This window comes from Mizuhopecten yessoensis, unplaced genomic scaffold (genome assembly GCF_002113885.1).
Source record: "Mizuhopecten yessoensis strain PY_sf001 unplaced genomic scaffold, ASM211388v2 scaffold10033, whole genome shotgun sequence".
In the NCBI taxonomy this organism is placed as follows: Eukaryota; Metazoa; Mollusca; class Bivalvia; order Pectinida; family Pectinidae; genus Mizuhopecten; species Mizuhopecten yessoensis.
In genome coordinates, this window is record NW_018408345.1 from 206,662 (window position 1) to 212,900 (window position 6,239).

A 6,239-nucleotide genomic window follows, 5' to 3' on the forward strand; every position below is an offset into this window, starting at 1 on the left:
CTGCGGGAAAAAAGCATTATAGCTAAACAACTGGAAATTAATTATATCCCCTAATTAAACGCTAGCTAAGGCTTGCTTTACATATATTTAAAACAGTTACTTCACTCGTTTTTTTTCACTTCTTGTAATATGCTGTTAACACGCTCGACCATTTTGTGCTCGGGGTAAACGAGAGCGGTTCTCCACGCTTTGTGATTCCTTTGGTGTATTTTGGATAAACAATGAACCGTGAAACATCATTCGATGTTATTTATGTTCCGTGCATCGGCGTTGATGTAGGCCAATGGAAGACATACACGCTAATAGGACTTTGCATAAATGGACTCCGTAGATTATTTAGGAACCAATAAAATCACTGTGGCATGACGGATTGTATGCACCAATATATCTCATGATAAGATAATGTTTAACTCATCTTTGAAATCTTCGTAATTTTGATGGTTACTTATGAAATAAAAAGCGTTTTATTTTGTGGATTATCGGTCCTCGAGGACGCCTGATACCTTTCAGCTGGGATTCATTCTGGTTTGTTTCACAGGAAATACTGTTTAAAAATCATCTGTTGTGGCCACAATTTGCACATTTCATCTTTCGCTGAATTTTGGATCAATTTATAGATGGATTTTCTTCCTCAGCTTATATTGAAATAACCCATACGCCGTCGTAAACAACGCGTACATGTATATTTGCTGTATTTTAGGTTTATATTGTATTTAGCGTACAGATCCTTCTACAAAGTATCTGTTTTTCTACTTCTTCAGTAATTGAGCAAAAAAATCAACAACAAAAAACAACCTAATGATTGTTTGATTTCAAAACTCTTTGTTACATGACATGCTTCGATAATTGCAATTTGAAATTTAAGCAAAGTTATAAAGTGTTGGAAATATGTAAATTTCTTATATTGTGTTACACATAACATCGCTATCAATCAGTTATCCGATGAATATAACAACGTTGTAAATAAGACCCAATGTCCTTAGGCTCACAAGGGTTTTCTTGACATTTGAAAAAACATATTGATATTTTTTTTCAATTTTGTTTGAATCATATCCATTGGTGGTTTTTTTGCATCACATATTTATAAAGGCCTAAATAATAAGCGATTATTACTGACAAAAGGTTCTCAAAATCAAAAAAATGTGAAAAATTATTATAGTCTATCAGTGAATACCGAATATCAAATTAAGCCTTAACTCCATGCCTTATCCCTTCATTCAGGTCTTGTTTTGATAGATGATAACCTCGGACATTGGTCTGTTGTGAAGCTCTTAGAAATATACAGTAGCACCAGGTGATACCAATTAATATTAGTTCGAACCGGAAGTATGCAAACATGTCTAAGTATGGAATATGAAACCATCAATATGAATAGATGTATGCCTCAATATAATTTTCATTAAAGAGTCCATTAGACTGATAATTATAATCGGCTAAACAAATAACCAATCAGGCCTCCTGGTCACGCTATAGTGAGCAAATATTGGCCGGAGCAGACTCGTATTGTCCGTAGTAATTACAGTTGGAATGAGAAACCAAGGCTAGTAATAATCGTTTGATTTTATGATCAAATGACACGCATTTTCTGTCTCTTTACTTTCACGTCTTAACTTAAACATTCACCAGATTGGCTTCCAATATAATTCATTGGATTATATAGGTCAATTAAACAACTTGTTTGGTATTCACTGTGTTTAAATTCTCTAACAATAAAAGAGAAATATCAACAACATTGTATTCAAGAATAAGAATTACGATCATCCTGGTGAAGTGTAAATGAAACTTTGATATTGATATTCTAAATCATTATTTCTGATAACGGACGCGATCTACATATTTCCAAGTGAATGTTTCAAACACTTTCAAAAAGAACTGCTTCCATAAATGTATGTTACAGTTCTTTGAAAATATACTATTAATAGGGGATAACCTAACTTACTAGCACCATACGTGTTTCTCTATATATACTTGGCTTTCGTTTTGTCACAACGGCCGAGTCCGTAAAATCAGATGTCATAAAAATATCAGAACACTTCGTCCAAAAAACACTCGAATACTCAGGTGGTCAGAAGGAAAGGTATAATTACCATTTTTTTTGTTCAGAATATCCTTAGCAGGTATCATTTATACCAAACTGAAAAATCTTATTCCTAGTAAGGGTGTTCACTTTAACAAATACGGTACCTCCCTGAACTTATAATACAACCTCGACAAAACATCGTGTGATGACTATAACAGCTCTCTTATGTAAACTGATGCATATTCGATAGACTACGGTACACGTGTCATTGTTTTTGTTTATCAGTGATAGTGAAGCGGTATATAATGATACAGCTCTATAAATGCAGGGACACAAATATATATCAATTCGATTTAATGATTAATTGGTTATATGTTTTGATGGTTTTTAAACAAAAGCAATACAATTGTAATATAAAACCTCATATATCCGTTAATCTCTATGTAAACTCCGTCTCTCAATACTCCCAATTAGCAGCGCTCCGGGTCATATTTATTCGAAAGGCTATACATATATGTAATGCCCATTCTAGCTCCTAAACACAGAGGCCTGGTTAGCTTTTCAATGGACAACAGTGGTATTACCAGGTGGAAAATACGAACAGCAAAATGATATAATTCTTTTAAAACATTGTACAAGTATTCTCAACAACTAAACATAAGAAATTTCTATCAGCATACTTGAAGAGATGGTTAGAAATGTATCATTTTGATAAAAAAAAAAAAAAAAAAAAAAAAAAAGTTAGGAATAGCGCGTTCATTTTATCAATACTTTTCGATGTCGGAAAAAAAAACTCTATGGTATCAACGTTTAAATATATTAGCTTAACTTTATTCTAAACAAAAAAATAATCTCAGATAGATGTGATGGATTAGATTTCATATTAGATAATTTGTTTGGTTTTTGTTTAATTTTGTTTAACGTCCTATTAACAGCTTAGTTCATTTAAGGTCGAGTCTCTGTGTATGTGTGCTGGATACAGGGTATGTTGGCGTTTTTGCCTCCTTGTGATAGCGCGGATATGATGCCGACTTTATAGTGCTATTTCACTGATATACCATGCTGAAGGAACCTAACATAGCATTCCACCCTGTCACATTATACTGACAACAGGTGAACCAGTTGTTGCCATTCCCCTTATAGGGACTCGCCGGAGTGAACGCGACGAAACAGCTACCGTACACCCTAGCTTGCATTGCTTCTCGTCCCACTACGAATCGCCTCCAAACTATATTACGGCTTATTACGTACTGTCACGTTTTGTTGTGTTCATCCGGTTTTACTACGGCCTACTAGGTTTCTCATCCGCACCATGACTGCCGTGGCAAATTTTTTGACAGTTAAAAAATCTGGCCCGGCAACCACGGCAATCACGGCCTGTCACGTTGTCTCATCCCGTCCCCCCGCGTTATCCCACGTCCATCCCGTTTTGTCCACGTTGGCCTGAAACGTAATTGCCGTGGCCACCGGGAACATAATGTAAACGTAGCATAAGCTCGTAAATCGAATACCATTCCAGAGGAGGAAATTTGAAGGTTCGATAAGTTTACAAAAAAAATCGATTACCACATTTTAAAGATGCAAACACGTGTGTTCATATTTTCTGTTATTTTTTAAAAAGATGATTAAAAATACATATTTTTATCGATGATATTTTATAGTTAGCTCGAGAATATGTTCATTGTAGAATATACAAGCTGTGTTTTTCTGGCCGTCTGCTCATCATTACATTGTCCTTAGAGTATAATTATACAGGTATCCACGGAAACCGGATATCAACTATCGGTCCGTCTCTTTACTTAGAATCAGTTATCACGACTTGTTTGTGACAACCGACACCTGGCTACAGTTAGGCTATACTGATAATGGATGCAGAAATCTCACTCTAAAGCATTGTCAGTACTTCCCTGTGAACAACTACAGTGTAACAAATGAAATAAGTATCTGATAGCTATATTACATCTTTGTTTTTTTTTAAATCAGCCTGGTTTACAAATAATTCTCTCTTTTAAGACAGATATTTTTGTAGATGTAAAATGCATCCAGCTTCAAAATAAGGAATATGAGCAAAGACAAAAATATTTAATATAAACTTCATTTATTTTGCAACAATTATGAAACAAGTTATTTCAACTTATATTAATCACTCTTGTTGGCCCGGATGGAAGCGTTCCTAGGGTCTTAATGTGGAGGAAACTGGAGTACCCGTGGAAAATCCACGTGGTCGGGCAGGTAACCTTTTACCTTTTCACGTCCGATCGGGGAATCGAACAGCTATCCACTGCACCACCCGACCACCCAACAATATGTCTTGGTATAACAAATATATTTTAATAGCAAGGCTGTTGATGACTCATGGCATCCATACTCTAAGAAAGAAAACTGCGTTCAGCATAAATAGTTACATGAAAGAAATAGGTTTAATAAAAATATGTATTTCATTGATAACTTAGTTATTAAGATCGTTTGCAGGCAATTATAATACGAGATGATATATATTTCTCCCATCCTTCACAGGTGAGTCTCCCTTTTGAGCCGGAATAGATCAGCCTGTCACCCCCTAGAGGGAGATAACCTCATGCAGAATGGCGAAAATTTAAGTCATAGTAACGGTATGATGTCAGGTCATCAATGTTTCGACTTCACGTCAACAGACGTAGACCATGGAAGACAACTCTGGATTTGCTGGGGGAGGAGGGGGGGGGGTACAATCAACGGTTATATTTTATGAAATCACCGCTTGTCTGCGGATTTTTGAGTGAAATAGGATGGGAGAAAAACAGTTAGCACTACCTTGAGGGTGTGACTAGGAAATCTCCAACCCTCGAGGTGTTATTCTCGAATGTCATTCTTGATAGAAAATCAAGAATATCATCACTCGAGCTTGTGATTTCTCTGTCACACCATCAAGGTAGGGGAAGATTCTCTTGATTTATCTTTATAATTGGAAAATATCGATATCTCGAGGGACATCATATTAAGGGTTTCTATGTTATTAGGGAAGTGTCGCAAACACCTCAAACACTTTCGATCACATACCATTTATTTATAGGTCAACAGTTACCATATTATAGATGACTAATGTGGCAAATAATTTCAAACTGCGCGTACTCCTTGTCAGTATTTGTGTAGCCATTACAACACTGAAGTAAAATTAGATATTTAAATAGTTACATCAGCTTGTTAATGGTCATGAGGTCATGCAGCGCTGTTCATAATCGGTTTCTAAATCTGTTATGTTCCCTCTGGGAAATTCATGATAATCTTTCCAGCATCGTTATATACAATACTGTGTCCGCAAGTATATGCAACCTACAGTGTGAAGAATTATACTGCTGAACATGGCAAATATTAAGCCGTTCGGAACACCTCTTTACAAAACAGCATGAAACAATAAAACCAACTAATATCGAATGGAATTAGATTTCCGATACAATTCATGTATTTCAATTAGCATCATAAACGAGTCAGTTCAATGAAACAGTAGTTTGGAATCATGTTTTAAGCCGACAGAATACTTATGTTCTACGAGAAATCATTTCGAACCCTCATCTGATATACAAACTCATTTTTAGTGACCTCTGCAAACGTCATTTTCCTTTACCTTGATTAATCGAGAAAATTATACAAACGCATCAAAACCCTGTTATCCAGAAACAGAAACGTGTATGTAAATTGCTCTAAACGTCGATCAAGCTATGAATATTCATTAACTGCAGTAACAGTCCAATACTACCATTAACAGCTATGTATCTCTATCGATTTGTGCCAGGACTAAAAACCACTCGAGTTCTGTACTCAGATCTGTCCATTTTTATTTCATGATTGGCTTTCGTATTGCATGCATATTTACGTTGTATCTTGCTGAATAAATATTGGTTTAACTTTAAATGATACGTAGGGCCGACACTGACCTGGTCAGAGGGTGTCAATGTTACCTTGGTCATTATCAGTTTCAAGATGACTGGCCTTTCATCCGGTAGAACTTCACTTAAGTAAACAAAAGATTATTGCAGATTTTTGATACCATATCTTTTGTCTTTTTTCATTGCGAATGTATCGTGTTGATCCATTGATAAAGTAATACTGATCAGGTACGGTATTTCTCAATCTGCATACCTGAAAACCGCACCCAAAATAATCTCCTGGTAATGCCTAGGTAAAGCCCAGGTACGGGTTCTCAAGCTAGATGAACTCATACCACTCCACATTACCTCAT